The sequence below is a fragment of the Mauremys reevesii genome, linkage group 9 (genome assembly GCF_016161935.1).
Source record: "Mauremys reevesii isolate NIE-2019 linkage group 9, ASM1616193v1, whole genome shotgun sequence".
In the NCBI taxonomy this organism is placed as follows: domain Eukaryota; kingdom Metazoa; phylum Chordata; order Testudines; family Geoemydidae; genus Mauremys; species Mauremys reevesii.
In genome coordinates, this window is record NC_052631.1 from 63,788,570 (window position 1) to 63,806,393 (window position 17,824).

At 49.5% G+C, this 17,824-nt stretch overlaps 1 pseudogene; it reads left to right on the forward strand.

Annotated features, from left to right (window-relative positions):
• The first annotated feature begins 1,527 nt into the window (after positions 1-1,527).
• On the forward strand, positions 1,528-14,471 carry LOC120372606 (annotated as a pseudogene).
• The last annotated feature ends 3,353 nt before the right edge of the window (positions 14,472-17,824 follow it).

The following is a 17,824-nucleotide window of genomic DNA, read 5'->3' on the forward strand; positions in this document are numbered from 1 at the left end:
CCCCCTCTTAAATTAGAACTTTTTATAGGGAACCGGTTGTTAAGATTTTGGCAGGTCATCACTGGCACCATGTGTATCTTGACCAACATTAGAGGGGTGAAATACAGTTTGCTAAGACTTCTGTGCTAATTTAGTGATGTAGCGAAACACCCAGACCCTATATGGCCAATCAGCAAGAACTCTAAGAAACCCTCCGCTCCTAAAGTGCAGGACAGGACCCCCAGCTGCAGGAATGACCTCTTTGCACACCCCTCCCCACCACACTCAGTTGGTGCACTGAGCTGAGCCAGACCAGAGACTGAATATAGCCTTGAAAACGTGGCCCATCTTCATAACACCAAGCACTAGAAACTGACTTCAAGAGAAGCTATTTGCTAGGGTTGAAAGTTCAGCCACTGATGGTTCCCCACCTCCCCACCCCCAGGCCTCCCACCATAGCCAGCCTCCCCTGGCCTTTGAGACTCCTGAGCACCCCAGGGAGAGGGCCAGTGAGGTTTCTTGGGAAGGAAAAACACCGACTGATTCACGGCTGTGCACCCGGACTGCCCCGAGAGAGCCTAGCGCTGGAAGCTTTGGGACCACCTGTATCAAGTTGGTTCCAGAGCCCAAGCCAGTGTATTGACAGAAGAGCTCTCTCAGGAGGTCAGGTATTGGGGGGGAAACAGGTTGGAGTGCTATGACCAGTATTTAGGATCGGGACTCTGGAGTTCACAGTGCTGCTACGAGAGGCCACCTGACATTGTGACTGTGGCCACAGCAGCTCAGGCTGTTGATGAGTCTATGGATTAGACTTGGTCTACACCTAAGTTAGGTCAGCACGTTGCCCTGTGGTTGGCCACACTCCTGCGTGACATTGCCATGGCAACCTAACCTGCACAGTGGATGCAGCTGTGTTGACAGAAGAAGGCTTCCATCGCTGAAGCGCCTGTGTGTCGGGGAAGTGGTGGCCTACACTAAAGGAAACCCCATTTCTGCTGGTGTTGGCTGTGTCTATACCATGGTGTTATACTGGCCAATACAGTGACAGAGCTATGTCGGTACAGTCCCCCTGTACTGTACATGTACCCGTAGGGTTAGACTCAGGGCCGGCGCTACATATTCGGCCGCCCCAAGCAGTCATGCGTGGGAGACTCCCCGGAGCCCCGGGAGCAGCGGACCTTCCGCTGGCTTGACTGGTGAGGGTCTGCTAGTAGCGCGGCTCGGCTGGACCTCCCGCAGCTGCGGACGGTTCGCTGGTCCGGCGGCTCCGGTTGAGCTGCCGCAGTCATCCCTGCGGGAGGTCCAGCCGAGCCGCGGGACCAGCGAACTGTCCGCAGTCATGCCTGCGGCAGGTCCGGTCGTCCCGGGGCTCTGGTGGACCTCCCGCAGGCGTGACTGCGGCAGGTCCGCCGGCCCAATCTGCCGCCCCTGAGGACAACTGCCGCGCTGGGGTCTGGAGCCGGCCCTGGTTCGACTCCCATTAGGATTCTTTTAAGCATGTTGAGCTTGAATGATTGGAACGGGGGTGCAGGGAGGATCATAGAATATCAGGGTTGGCAGGGATCTCAGGAGCTCAGCTAGTCCAACCCCCTGCTCAAAGCAGGACCAATTCCCAACTAAATCATACAGCATCATAGAATAGCAGATAGAATCATAGAATATCAGGGTTAAACTGGAGCCACGTCTCCTGCTACGCTGAGTGGGAAATCGAGGCCTGGGGCCTAACTCTTTAGAGTGTACACAGCTAATCATCCGAGGGCCCTGGAGCGCACTGTCAATGCCTTTTGAACAGGGTTCTCTCTTCTTTGCAGAATATGGCCCCGAGAAGAACGCAGCAGGTGGGGGCGGGGCCGTCCACGGAGCAAGCCTACATCTCCAAGGTGGTTCTGCTGGGAGCGCGGCCATGGGAAAGTCAAGCACAGCCTTCCGCCGTGTGAAAAAGCAGCGTCAGGGAATCCGTACCCACTGTGGGATGTGAGTGAGTGGCAGCAATGAACCAATCCTTTGGTGCAACACAAAGGGCCTGATCTGCGTCTCCCTTGTAGCAGGAGTGTCTCTGCTGAAGTCAGCGGAGCGACGCTAGCGTGAAGTCTGGTTTTGCTTAAGCTCTCAGGCCCAGCAGAGCAGCAGCAGGACGTCACTCAGCAGGCAGGGTTAGGGGCTCCAGCTGGCAGCTCTGGCGGCTAACGGAACGTGACCCAACAGACCCCCAACGTTACAGCCCGTGAGCGCGGGGTTAGTTTGGTTTCTCAGCTCAGGCACAGGACTGACAACGGCGAGATCCGGAAAAGTCTGGTTAAGGTGGCGCAAGCTATGCAAGCGGATGTGCCCATTTTAAAAGCTGGGCCTTGTCTGACGCTGCTCTTCAGAGCTGGATCTTTAGGCACCAACCTAAGAAGCACGTCTGAAAAAAGTCAGGCCTCAGCATCTCCTGCTCCACCGACACCAGTGGCAAAGGGCCTTTGGAGTTCACTGGCAGGGAGGCTCAGGCCACAGGCAGGACACATTTCTCTGCTGGGGTAGATTGGAGACAGGAAATCATGAACAGGGGACCAGCAACACAGCTGTGTTCATTGTGGAGTCAGAGTGACAGCTAGCGGTTCATTGCAGGTAGTGCAGCATTTAAATAGGTCACCTCAGCGGAGAGTTTTGGTCTACACCTGCCAGTTCTGAGTAACCCAAGAGAGTGTTCACCATTTACTATTAAATGTTCTAGATTTTCCTCTCTGCGTTCTCTCCGTGCTCTCCCCCTAGTCCTGGCTCTCCCAGCTGCTCCCACAGAAATACTACCAATCGCACTGCATTATCTCTGGATGGGTGCCAGTCCCAGTCCCAGCGCTCACTGCGACATTGCACCACGTTCTTACTCTCGCTGCACAAACTGACACAGGCGCATCCTGGAATCCCAGGAACTGCGCTTCAGAGTCCGATCTAGTGGGTTTGGGTTGGAACCACCCCTTGTAGAATTCCTGGGTGTCAGAAAAACAGATGTAACACTCTGTTCTGCCCTGTTTGTGACAGAGGACGTATGACAACGGAGCCTCCAACGGATGACATTTAAAAGGCTATCTTCCCAGACTCCCAGCAGCTCTGCCCATGATATCGCTCCAGTCACTCTAGTCAAAGCAGCCCATCTAGCCTCTCCAATGTGATCAGCAAACCTGCCTTTGACATTTTCCTGGTGTTTTAACAGACAACCACTCACACTAGAACTAGGTGAAATTTCAGCAGAACATTTTTTCTGAAAAAGCTGCAGATCCAGGGACACCACCACATTTTAGGAGTTCATGGTAACAGTGTTCATGTAGCCAGGTTGGTCCCAGAATATTGCAGACAAGGTAGGTGTTTTATTGGACCAATTTCTGTTGGTCGAGAGGACTAGGGTGACCAGATGTCTCAATTTTACAGGGACAGTCCCAATATTTGGGGCTTTATCTTATCTAGGTGCCTGTTACCCTCCACCCCCATTCCGATTTTTCACACTTGCTGTCTGGTCACCCTATAGTGGAAAAGCTTTTGAGCTTTACAGAGCTCTTCGGGCTCTGGGTAGGAAGCGGAGGATTTAGCTGTAACACTCCGGTTCCTTCCTCAGACCTGAAGAAGAGCTCTGTGTAGCATGAAAGTGTGTCCCTTCCCCCAACAGAGGTTGGTCCGAGATAAGATCTTATCTCACCCACCTTGTGAGTTCATGGTAGTTTCACTGAATTGTTTTTAAAAAAAATCACAATGTTTCATTTTTTTGGTTTGAAATGACTTTCAAAAATTCCTTTAGTCTTATTTTAAAAAAAAATTATTTAGAATGGTCAAAGTTAAAATAAATGTTTCATTTGACCCAGAATAAAATTTCTCTCGACGTAGAGTCAAAATCTTTGAAACATTTCATGTGGTGTTGGACTTGCAATCAATTTTGTTTTGACTTTTCAAATTGCCAACAACAAAACCAAACCACCATTATTCACCCAGTTCTGCTACGCGCTCCCATCATCAGAAGCAAAAACATTCATCTCAGTAGGCAACATTGGTGGAAAACATGGCTTTAGTTTTTAGTGGAGATGTCAACCCAAGATCGGTTAAGTCTCTTTAGGAAGTTTTGCAAGCTTACAGACCCTGGTATGAGCTAGGGAGGCCATTGATGTTCATGGGACTGATCCCCACCTGTTAGATGTTGACTTCAATGGAGGCAAGGCCAATTTACATAAGCAAGGATCTGGCTCGGTGTCTTTACGTCAGAAATAGGCAGAAAGACCCTTTTCTTCCTGTTTTAAAGAAGGGCCCTGACCTTTGCCAGGAGAGTGGGGATGGAGGGCCCAAGGGGTCTCCCACGCTGCCACACACACCAGGCAGTCACAGTGCCTACACCAAGGAGTGCGGTGTCATTCGCCAACGTTACTTGGCACTCAGAGAAAGCTTCTGTCCCTCCCAGGGCTCTCTGGAGAGCTTGGGCTCTGTACCGCCCCCTTTACCTCAAGCCCGTGTATTTGTCAGACAATCTGGCCCTTAACAGATGGCTTCTGCCTATCTACTGTGCACAGCCGCACATTTGAGCTGCTATACCACTTTCAGACCAAGGATCTTCAAACATTTTGCAGACATTTGCTGGCTTTCGCAGCACTCCAGGGAGGTGGATTTTAATTAGACCCATTATCCATCTGGGCAAGCTGAGACAGAAAGGTTAGGGGCTAGGCTGGGACTTGGCCCACACATTTGCCTGGGGGAGTATGGGAGAGCAAAGGCCTCTGCCCCCCTTTACGCCTCTGGGCCAGGTGTGCAGGAGCAAACGTGCACCTCTCACTTCCCTAGAGCAGGGAGAGAGGGGAGCAGGCATGGCCTTGGTGTCACCCGCCCACTGGCCAGCAGAGCCCTGCCAGTTTGGGGGTGGGGCAGGTTTGCTGGCATGGGCTAAGAGCAAGAACAAGCAGTTGTAGCTCAGAAGCATCTGAGCACCTCCCCGGGGCTACTCCTGGGACAGCGCTGCTTCTGTATAATCAGGGCTGTGCTTAGGGGCCCACGCGAGCCTTAAGTGACTTGCCCAAGGTCATACAAATCAGTGTCGGGGAGATTGCAGTATTTCTGTTACAGCAGCACCCAACAGGGCCAGGCACTGTACAGCTGGATTAGAACTCAAGACTCCTAATTCCCACCCTGCCATCACATTTCCTCCAGCTAGACAGCTGCAAAACCAAAGCTTGCTAATGCCACTAATATTGATGGATTGAGCAAGAACCATTGTTCTCATTCCTCTTCCCCTCCCCATCTCCCAGCTACACCCTGCTGTACTACCGGGCTGTAATTGGGTAAGACCAGTTCACCAGCCTGTTTGTTACATTGCTTTTGGGGAGGGGTGTTTAATTCTCTCTCTCATCCTCCCTCCCCCTGCAGCCCTTTCCAACCGAATCTCGACACCCATCTTTCACACAGATCACTGAGATGAAGGTTAACATTAATTAAGGTGCATGCTATGGCTTTCTCAAGGAGCTGTCCCATCTCTGCGCTTCCAGGTTCTTTCTTTACCCAGCTGGTATGTTTAGAGACTGCCACGATCAAGCTTGTGATCTGGGACACTGCAGGACAGGAGAAGTACCATGGGGTTTGCCATCTTTATTACAGGGGGGCGAATGCTGCCCTTCTTGTATTTGACATAGCCAGAAAGGTAAGAGCAGCGATGGCTTGTTCTCCTGCCTCTCTCCTCCAGAAGGGTTTGCCTTTATCTTTCTAAAATATCCCAACTGAATCTTGATCATGCAGCCACGCTGCTTGTAGGCTGCAATAGTTCTAGTGTAGGGTCGCTTCCCAATACATCTCCAGACATTTCAACCAAGACTGCTTTTCCTGCGCACATCACGTAAGGGCTACACATCATGGGCAGGTTTATCCTTCTCTTCTGGTAAAGATGGGTGAAGACATGCAAGGAACTGGTACAGACATTTCACTGACAGTGGGCAATAAATGCTCACGTTTTCCCCATAAAAGCCAAGATTTCTCTGTCTACCCCTGCCTCCCAGCCCAGTCCAGCTCACCAGCCAAGTAGGTAATGAGGTTAGCATCACTAAGTGCTCTTTGTTCCCCTACCCTCATGTAACCCCACACCTGGGTGTGGCGTCCTGTCCCATCTAGTGGCACCGACACCACTTAGAGCAGAGGTAGGCAACCTATGGCAAGAGTGCCGAAGGTGGCACGCAAGCTCATTTTCAGTGGCACTCACACTGCCCGGGTCCTGGCCACTGGTCCGGGAGCCCTGCATTTTAATTTAATTTTAAATGAAGCTTCTTAAACATTTTACAAACCTTATTTACTTTACAGACAACAATAGTTTAGTTGATATATTATAGACTTATAGAAAGAGACCTTCTAAAAACATTAAAAGGTATGACTGGCACGCGAAACCTTAACTTAGAGTGAATAAATGAAGATTCGGCACAGCACTTCTGAAAGGTTGCCAAGCCCTGACTTAGAGAGAGATAAAATGAGTTACACTAATGTCTGTTTCTGATGGACTGTTCCAGGGGGACATGTCGCATTATCTCCCACTACGTTATGAAGGTTTTTTCCCTTCTACTGGTAATACGCAACACACAGGAACCGCAACACCGAGGGCCATATGTCTGTATTACTGCCATGGTAGTTACAGAAGGAGGAGACCATCGGCTGCTGACGAGTAACATCTCACAGTAACAGAGCTTTATGGAAGAGGTAGACCAAGCTACTAAGAATCCTTGCCCCATCACAAGAGAGCCCAATCACCTCAGCCCATCACCTGTAGGCTGGGTCTACGACCCACTGGGGATCCATGGTGGTTGGGTCATGTCTGATGGAGGAGAAGTCATCCTTGGTTTTGGGGAAGCAAGTATATTTAGAGCTGGTTCCATGCTGAGTAGTGCTCCTAGCATCACTATCTGTCAAGCGCATTACCCATTTGTTTCTACCATTTTTACCCCTCACCTGCCAATCTCCTTTGGGCCATGTGACAGCTGCTGAGTATCTGTTGGTTTAATGTCGCTGTGTGTGTGTGTCTTTCTCTCACCTTTCCAGGCAACTTTTGCGAGAGCAAAGCTATGTTTGAGTGAATTAGAGAAGGAATTTCTTCCCGATGAGCTCGTGATTGTTTTAGTCTGCAATAAGATAGATCTTGCTGCTCAGCGTGAATTCACCTTTGAGGTAAGTGCACTGCAGTAAGATCTCAGCACTTGGCAGATTCTCTCTTTCAAAAACACCACGGCAGCGTGTTTCCCAAGTGCTGCACTTCAGGCTTTCACACTGAACAGTTTATAAGTAAATGTTTACGTGAACGCCATTCTCCTAGCAGTGAGCAATATAGCAAGGACCCACTGGCTGCCAGCGATGTTAGAGGTCATAAATCCCATTTTGCCATCTGTTTCAGCTGCTAACTTTCTTGGATCTTAGAGACTTTTCTGAGCTTTGGTGGGTTTGTTCAGAGGGTTCAGAGTGTGCATCGGTAGGTTTCCATGTCAGACAGAATGTTCCCAGATGTTGCTTCAAAACTTGCCATCAATGAGTCGATGCAAAGAAAAATATATAGATGCTTTGAATTACATTAAAAAATTCAGCAGCCTCACTAGAAGCTGATGCTGCATCACTGACCACCAAGTTCAATGAATGAGAACTGCATGGGACAAAAGAAGCTCGAGGTTTAACTCTCGGATCCGTGTCTGCACTCCTCTGTTCTTTCCTCTCACATTGGCACCATGATCGTAGCCCTGACCTCTCATGTCAGCTATCACATTCCTGTATCTTCCAGCTTTTTAAGAAGCACATTTGTCATACCAGCTCCTGGAGTATCATCAATGTCAATAAATTCTAGAAAATGCTCTCTGACCGTCACCATTGCAAGGACATTTTCACTAGGTTCTTCTCTTGTTACAAAATGCACCATTAAAGTCATTTATTGCATATGGCTGATGTTAGGTGTGCAGCCCAGAAGTCAACTGCTGCAAATGGACCATTTTGAGTACCACTACAAATTCTTTTTCCCCTCTCCTGCTGGTAAAGGCTCACCTTAACTGATCACTCTCATTAGAGTGTGTATGGTAACACCCATTGTTTCAGGTTCTCTGTGTATATATAGCTTCCTCTTGTATTTTCCACTGCATGCATCCGATGAAGTGGGCTGTAGCCCACGAAAGCTTATGCTCAAATCAATTTGTTAGTCTCCAAGGTGCCACAAGTCCTCCTGTTCTTTTTAGTAATATCTTGCTGACTTCAAATCTGCCACAATCTTCTGTTTGATTTTTGTTACCAGTAACTATATGATCTCATTTTGAATGGTTTTTCCAAGGTAGTGGTGTATGTACATTTCTTGAGTGGTGACTCTTCTTAGATGCTCCTGGAGTACAGCATCAAACTCAGCCATCAGCACCACAGTTTTAAGGAAGTTTCCATTGTTTGGCCCAGACAGCTGATCTGAAGTGCTAGGTTTTGGGTCGGAAGCATTTTCAGAACATTTTGCCAGTACAGAGACTCTGATGCAATCTTCTCTTCATGCTGATCATCTAGGGTGGCCTTTAACCTTAGTCTCATCTCAAGCTCTTTCCACCTATGCAATGCTCTCTGGTGATTTGCTGCCTTCTCATGGCATGCCAGATTTCTTGCCAGATGTTTCCAGTCCTTTGTTTCTGTAGAACCCAATGTGGCTGGAACATTAGACTGGAAGAGTTTGCAACAAAAACAGTATGCAGCATTCTGGGTTTCTGAGTACATAAGCCGTGGCCTCTCCACTTTGTCACCATTAGGGATTTCACGCCAGTAATGTGCTGGATGGAAACTTCTATTTTCATTGTCTTTGGGGAACATGAAGTTTCACTTGCTGTGGCCCATGCAGAACAAGGAAGTCCCTCAGGCTACTGCTCAAGTGGGTCCACAATCCTGGATCATCTAGACTTAAGGAACTAAACTCAGCAGCAGCTGCTTCTTGTGCCTCCACCACACTCTTCTCTGATCTACGCTTTTCTTCAGGAATGTGCTTGGTTACATCCATTTGAGATGGGAGATATGGATGCTGCAGTAGCTGCCAGGTCACCTGCACTCTGACTAACTGGAAGATCAGGCATCTCCTCACCACTCACATCATCACTGGGGCCGGAAGGCTCACGGTGAACATTTGTGTCTATGTATCTCAGGAGAGCTCCTTCCTGCTTAGATAGAAAAGCTTCTTTTGCTTTCTTCCTTTTTCTGAATGCTGCCCCAGAGGGGCGTTTTCTTCTTTCACTCATGACTGCTGTTCTGTGCCAGCTAGAGTGGCTCTCAACACTCAATGGAAGAGGACAAATAAGCAGGCTGGTAGCAGGGCCTGAGTGAGGGAAGATATCAGCATCTTAAGGGCCTAACTGACTCCTATTATGTCAGGTGACTGCCTGTTCTCCTCAAGCGGGTTCAGGGAAGCAGCAGGAAACAGGAAGCTCCCTAAGAAGCTGGTGTGAATCAGTCCAGGCTCCTGGGGGTGCTGGAGAGGTACATAAGAGGCGCCGCCTCCTCTCTTTCCCTGCAGCTCCTGCTGCTTTCTGTCATTCCCTCTCACCTTTTCTCCTGCCTCCTGTTATGTCTCTTGTGCCCTCCTTCCTCCAGCACAGCACTCCACCAGCTCTGTGCATCTAGAGCAGGGAGAATACATATGCACCAGCACCAGACACAATTTTCTACACTCTGGGGCTTAATGGTGCCCCCCACAGTCTGGCACCTGAGGCTGCCACCTCAGTTTGCCTCATGGTAAGGCCAGCCCGGGGAATGAATATCTGTGATTTCAGCTACAGAGTTCTTCCAAACATTTCACAGTGACGGTGCAATGTGGTGTTAAATTTCAAATGACATATTCCACATCACCTTTTAAATAAGTATCACTCACCACACTGGTGAGTATGTCATGCCCGACAAGAGTCGCTGACACAGAGTAACAAACCACTAGTGGGCCTCTGTGTCAAACATGGGTAGGTCTTCAGTGCCGTTAACCCCCCACCCATCCACACACAAACCCACCCACTTTGCAGTGAGGGTGCAGAATAAACGATTCCAGTGCTGATAGGCCTCCAGTGTCTTCCCACAATTCCCCTGGTGCACCCAGGAGGAGAGTGCGTGGAGTTCTCCCACAATCCCCTGGGAAGGAATTAGAGTGGTTCAGCGTACTGCAGCAGACAGAACCACGGGCTGTGCCTCCAGAAGCCAGAGCAACACAAACAGGAGTGCGCAGCACCAGTGGGGACACAATTTGGGAGGGAGTTGCCATGTGGCTGCTGCCAGCCAGGCTGGTCAACTTGGGTGCCAGTCACCTGAGCTAGCGCTTTGAAGACATACAAGGGTGAAATACAGCTATAGCCGCAGGCTGTGTGTCAGCTGGACACGTGATCAATAGCACGTGCCCTTGCCTAGCACCATTTGATCATGCAGACAAAGGTTGTTGTGATGCCTCTTCTCCAGGGCTCTGGTGGGGGTTAGGACTGGCTGGAAAACAAGACTTCCATTGTGTGAGAAACAGAGTCACCAGGCAGAGCAGGGATTCAAACCTGGGCTTCCCACCCCCAGTGATCGTGCCACACACAGAGCTGTTGGCTAGTCTGGGCTGGGGGGAGGGGGAGCAGGGGGCAAGGAGGCTGCGCGCAGTAGCCTTATCTGCCAACTTCCTGGCTTGTGGGCTTTAAATCTCAGCCCAGGAGAGCCTGTTAGTGCATCTATGGTTGCAGTTGTGCTCCTGCTTTGACCCTGTGGTATTAATGTGTTGACATCTTTCTCCTCACCCTCCCACACACTTTGGACAAGATCTCGCTCTGAATATGTCCAGTCCAAACCAAGCCGTCTGCAAGGCTAGTGCATCCAAACCCGGTGAGCCAGGGAGTTTTAACAGGTTCCAGTCAGAGAGCGGCTGCAATGCCTTGAGCTGTGCAAGAGAGAAAACAAGCGTGGCCTAAACAGTTCGGCTGCAACCGTGTGCCTGGAACAGAAGGAGCGTGAGCTGGGGAAATAGGAAGCTTTAGGCTTCGGCAGAATCTGCTGGAATGCAACGGTGGCTCTATCACCGGACACGCTGCTCTTCAGAAAGGTGGGGAACTAAAGTCAGTGTAAACTAAGAGCTTGTCTGCACGAGTGGGGGGGCAAGGTCTAGGGTGCACTTGTGTGTTGTGCATTAACTGGCCCATAAGGACCTGCTGGCACGCACGGAGAGTTCCCTAGTGTGCGTCACTGCAGCACGCACAGGCCTGTTAGTGCACAACACACTGGAATGTGTCCCACTCCAGTGCAGACTAATGCACCATGCAGATGAGTTCTGAGCCTTAAGGCTCCTTGTACATCATTAGTCTGACAGTGCAAGTGCTGGAGCTAACGACGGGAGTACGAGGCCCTAAGGCAGTTTGCAGCATCCGGCTTGGAGATTTGTTCCAGAGCCACCCTTGCAAATAGCTGGAGATTTCTGCATGCTCCTCTTCCTACTTCTCAGCCACTAGTCAGGAGAACCGCAACTTGCCCTGCTACACTAGTGTTTGTGTCCATTCCGAGATTGCTTCTCCAGGTTGGCACCATGCAGCCGTGTCCACACTGAGCAGGGCCCTGTCACGCCTGTGGTGTCTAATCATACAGGGAGGAGCTGTGCCTCCCTGCCAGGCCTAAGGACAAGAGCCAATACCTTGTAAATGGAGCCCTTATTTCCACCACTTTCCAGGACATTTCCCAAGCTGGATGTGATTACCGTGCAGAACACACCTACGTCTACTTTGAAATAACCCTGGTTTTGTACCTTCCCCACCCAACTAGGAGGCGGAGGAGTTTGCAAAGAGCGAAAGCTTAATCTACATGGAAACGTCGGCAAAATCCAACCACCAAGTGACCGAGGTGCTTATGGCCATAGGTAAGTTCCAAGTGAGAAGCCGCTGGACAGGTAACAGCACTAGAGAGGTCTGTGTCAGCTCTTTGCCTTGTGAGCGATAGCACAGCACCGCTTGTCTGCTCCCAGTTGCTCAGGGGCAATTAGGGTTGAGTCACTTGACCTGAAGAGGTCCAGGAACTGGAAAGTCTTTACTGTGACTGCAGCAGTGCCTTGCCTGTAGGCCTAGACAAGAGGTGACTGGTACACTCTGGCCTGTCAAGCCTCACAGCTGCCAAGAGCGAGCGAGACAGATCCAGAGCAGTGGCTTCCCCATTGCAAACACAGACAGGCTGCCCCCCTGCTGCCCCCCCCCCCAACTTCTGAGACAAGCAAACTTCTGGAGTGGTTCTGCCTTTGCCGCCGGGGTGAGGGTGGAACCTGCTGAGCGCTGAATGGGGAGGAGGTTCACCCACCCTTTGGAACACCAGCCACCGGCCCTAGCAATGGGGAAGTGGGAATTTCTCCCCACTCCCCAGATTCCTCACTGTCACTCCCAGAGGAGCTCTTCTCTCCGAGACCCATTCCCCTTGGCCCCAGTTATGATCCCCAGACAAACCAAGCCATGTTTCCTTCATCCCTCAGGCCAGAGATCAGAGGCCTCACCCAGGCTGCAAAACAAGATCCCTGCATCCTTCTTCCTTAGGGGGTAGAATAAAGCCCTCGAACCGGCTAGGACAGTGGCTCTCAATCTTTCCAGATTACTGTCCCCCTTTCAGGAGCCTGATTTGTCTTGCGTACCCCAAGTTTCACCTCGCTTAAAAACTACTTGCTTGTAAAATCAAATATACAGCTGTGTCGCAGCACACAACTACTAAAAATTGCTTACTTTCTCTTTTACCATCATTAATTAGAATATAAATATTGTACTTACATTTCAGTGTATAGTGCACAGAGCAGCATAAACCAGTCATTGTCTGTATAAAATTGGACTTTGTACTGACTTAGCTACTGCTTTTTAATGTGGCCTGTTGGAAACCTAGGCAAATATCTAGATGAGCTGATGTTCCCCCTGGAAGCCCTCTGCATATCGCTGGTTGAGAACCACGGGGCTAGGCAACAGAGCCAGAGGCTCAGCTAGACTGAGTCAGCCTCGCTCCACTGGACTGGCCCAGGCCTGGAACCCTGGGGCTCTGTCCCACCCATCCCACTTCGCCTCCTGGGCCTCTGATACGTAGCTTACCCCACAGACGTTAGCCAGCTGACCCTGTATTGCCATATGGGGATTCAAACGTGGGGTATGCCTCCCGCTTGACCCTGCACTAGTGCACAAATGGCAAACCGCTGCCATTACCTTGGCAGTCCGTGAGATGGCACTAGAGTCTTCTCATGTTTGTTCCTATTAATGAAACCGCTTGGAGAAAGCTCTAGAATAATAGGACACAACGGCAGCAACAGATTCCACCTACAGCATATCATGAACCAATAATAAGCATTTACTACCCCATAGATATTCTTGGTCCTTAAGAATGCTAGCAGTTTGAGAGTGACAATTCATGAGACACCTAGCACCCATCTTATGCCAGTTTCAAGTTAGGGTCTCCTACTTCTACTTCCTTTTAAAAAGAATTTCACTAAAGCTTATAGAGATGTGATTTGCACATCATCACCACCATTCTATCTGATAATGGGATTTCCTACAGACAACTTGGTGCAATACAACATTTGCTGTCCTGAGATGTTTTTAGGGGGATGTCCATGATGCAGGTGCGGTGGAATCTGTAGATGTTCTAGGGTGGGGAATGAAGAAGTGTATGGGAGAGTCCTGAGGGAGGGACCATTTTCCAGAAAGAACAAAGGAGCATGAGGAAAATTGTGGATGGAAGTTTGTTAAATAGTAAGTGCAGGAGTCCTAGGCCAAGAAACATATGGGTCTCAAGGTAAAAAAATAGGAAGTTAATAAAGTTAAAATGTAAACTTAACTTAAATCAACATTATAAATAAGAACATACCGGGTCAGACCAAAGGTCCATCTAGTCCAGTATCCAGTCTTCTGACAGTGGCCACTGCCAGGTGTCCCAAAGGGAATGAACAGAACAGGTAATCATCAAGTGATCCATCCCCTGTTGCTCATATTTAGATATTTTAAATCTTAATAAATTTAGAGGGGCAGATCCCCAGGCCTAGCCAAAAAGCACATGAGGGATGGAGAAAGTGGCTCCTAAGGTTCCTTTTCCTCTCTCTCTTGCTTGTTGTGGGTCAGTCCTTGGCATAAATTGAAAGAGCCCTGGGGCTGCTCTAAGTTTCACCACCAGGAACCATTCTGCTGGTTGGGGATTGGGCCACACCCCAGCCCACTGCTGATGGGAGGGGGACACAGCAGGGGAACCCGTAGCTGCTCCATTAGCGGATGGAAAGTTGCCCTAACAAAGTCAGAGCAGGCTCCGAGTATGTAGCACAAAATGTTACAATAGCTCAGCAGAGAAGGACCGAGAATTTCTTATTCTGAGTTTCTTCACAGCTCCCGAGTTATTGAAATAGGAACAACAGAAGGAACCAGCCCCTCAGCCTCAGCCCTGGAAGAAGTCACGCGTGGACCTGCGAGAGCCAAGCAATCACACTAAGAAGTGTTGCATGAACTAAAGGAAATGGCAGACTGACCTAAGGTTACCATCAAGTGTGTTTTTATTGGGGGGAGGGGGGAAGGGCGGAAGGGAGGCTGGCCCTATGTATTGTGTGCAGGCAGCATGGTTCTAGGGGGCAGCTGGTGTGTCAGACCGTGATTATTGCTTTTATTTTTCATTATTGTCAGTGTTCGATTGAAGAACGGTACGAGAGGAGATATTGCCGAATGCAAGGAACCTGAAAAGCGCTGCAAGTCTCCTCTCGCTGGTGTTTGCTCAGTGTTATCATTATACAAGAATACAGTGCAAAGTAGCTTCACAAATAAAAACAGCAAAAAGGAGGAGTAGTCTATCTCTCTCCCCCCCCTCCTTCACCTTTGCAAATTCTATAAAACTTTTACAGAGGCTGTTAACATTAAGGTCACCAAATCTTAAATGCAAGACATGGAATAGCCAGAACATGCAGCTCGAATTTAATATTGCCTTAAGAATTCATGATTTTGTCATGAGTCTTGTGATTTTTGGGGCGTTTCTTAAAGCTTCAGCTGCTGGAGTCAAATGATCACTTGGGAATCTTTAAACAAACAACAAATCCAAAACTAACATTTTCTGGCCCTCCTGGTTGTGGAAAAAACTGAGAACATGAAACAAGCACATCCTGAAGGTCCAGAAACCAGATTGTAAATAAGGAGACTCTGAACATTATTTAAAAGTCTCATGAATTTCTGGGAGGAAATGGGGGCTGATTTCTCATTTGAGTACCTGGGATTGGCAATACTTCAATAGTATAGATTTATAGAAATAAACCAGGGCCTGATTCTCCTCAAACTTACACACTTGCAACACTAAAGCGAACGGCGTTAACTTACATTGGTGTAAATAAGAGAATCAGACCTTCTCACTTAGGCCACGTCCACACTAGAAACTCCAGCTGGCACAGTGGTGCTGCATCTACACAAAAAGGGTTTGCCAGGATGCTACCCAAGCCCAGCAAACTTTTTCTGTTGCAGACTACGCAAAAAAATCAAATTTTGTCTTGCACTTGTCAGGTAACCAGTTTACTAACATATCTAACCTTGTTAATTTCAGCACACTTAGTTGTGAACTGATCACCGATGCCTCAATGCTAAGGGCATGTCAAGATTCAAAGATCATCTACTTGTGAATTCAGCAAAGAGTCCTGTGGCTCCTTATAGACTAACAGACGTATTGGAGCATGAGCTCTCATGGGTGAATACCCACTTCGCCGAATGTATGATGTATTCACCCACAAAGCTCATGCTCCAATACGTCTCTTAGTCTATAAGGTGCCACAGGACTCTATGCCGCTTTTACAGATCCAGACTAACACGGCTCCCCCTCTGATACTTGGGAATTGTCCCTCTGAAGAGAGGCAGTAGTTTTAATGGTGTGTGGCGGGAGGGAGTTGATTCACTTATGTCTGAGGAGCACAAAAGAGCTGAAGGGACTTTGCTCAGGTTTACTGAATTTTTTACCTAAGTTCCAGTGGAGACCAAGCATGGAAAGCTTGATCTGAAAAGGCACAGGATCATGAGCTTGTGAAAACGGACTTTAACTGAAGCCATTTTACCATCTGAGCTACAGTATTTACACTGCAGCCAACGTTGCAAGATAAAGCCAGGGTGAGATGTACTGTCAATAGGAGCACTGCACATGCAGCGAGAAAACACCCCTGGAAGGGGTCACAGCTGAGGGTCTACAGGGCATTTGCTATAACCAGTGCTCAAGACTCAGTGAATTGGTTCAATGACCCCACATTTGGGAAGTGCAGGGGCTCATTTCACTGCAGCTGTAACAGCCACCAGCCAGTCTCTGCTATTTCAGGAGGGTGAAGTCATCCTCCTGTACACATGTGCTTACAGCACGTCACATGATCTCACCGCTAAACTCCTGCTGTTGCTTATACACATCATCCCACCCCAGACAGACTCAGCCCGGGGAACCGTTACAGAGTTCCATGGCTGAAGTATGCCACATTGACTCAGCTGGGGCTGAACCTAGCAACTTTGCTTGCACTGTGGTGGGTTCACTGCAATTAGTTACTGACAAACGGCCACACTCCTTCACTGAGGTGCTGCATCTTGCAGCTGGTTTTGAGCTTCATTGCTTTGCAAAGGTGTCAATTGTATACGAGCTTCTCCTCTAGACAGACAGTACGGAAAACTTCCCAGCTTGCTTCCTATGTCAGGGTATAGGGAATTCAGAGGCCGTCACTGGCCTGTGTTGAGATACAGCAAGGGGGGCCACCTTGCTATTAGCATCAGACATCAACTCAAGTATTACAGACAAGTGCACTTAGCACCACATGGAGAAAGAGGAACCTCCCATCACCTGTGTTGAGGCCAGGACAGCTCCTAGCAGTGTGCAGGCTTGGTCCTGGATGTGTCACACAGGCATGTCAGGTGCCCCCATCCCCCTGGTGTATTTTCTCAAGGAGCCAGGGTGGATCTGTTTCGATGGTGGACTAAGCATGCTTCTCTCTTCCCCTCCTGCTTGGGTGGCACATTAGCCCCCCTTGCAGTGGGTTTTGTTGTAAAGACACATTTAGAGGCATGGGGCAGTTCACACCTCTCAGGGTGGTTGTTTCTGGCCATCTGCTGGCTCAAGCCAGGTCTACACTACAGCCTTCTGCCATCATGGCTGGATCGGGGGGGTGACCCCTGTGTAACACACCTGTGCCTGCACCAAGCCTGGAGTGCCGATACACAGCAGAACTGCACTTCTACTGGGACAGCTTGTTTCCCCTGCGGCGGCGGGGAGAGTCTGGAATAATCCATGGGGGCAAAGCCTTTCAAGGGAGGGCCAGACCCCAGGCAGACATCGCCATGTTGGTTAGTCTCAGGTCACATTTTCCACCCACTGCCCTGCAACCAGGAGGGTCAGAAGTGGGATCCCAGGCACTGAAGCCTTAGGCCTGGGTCTCTAGTTTTTCTATGCACTGATCTGGCTCTGGGAAGTGAATCAGCCCTGCCTCCAGCATAGACCTGTCAGGCACAATCCATCACCCACATCCCAGGCAGCTCAAAACCAAAAGGGAAGGGAGAGGCTTATCTGAAAGGGTCTTCAGGAGACAAGCCACCTCCAGCAGGAGCAGATCACTGGCTGGGCTCTGGGTCACACAGAGAATCCAGGGGTTTGTCTAAGGGGCTTTCCTCTTAGCAACTCCTAGGCTGCTGCCTCTTCCTGCTTAAATACCTGCCCTGCTAAGCCCAGCTGGAAGCTGGCTGCCTCTAATTGGCAGGCTGAGCGGGGCCTCTGGGGCCTGGCTCCCTTTGCAGAACATTAACCCTTTTCCTCTCTGATTGAGCGTGGGACACATTCACCCCAGCGCTGACACACTCCAGAAGCCTTCTCAGACCCTGGGCTGTCGTTCCATTTGCTTCCTGCCCAGCAGCCT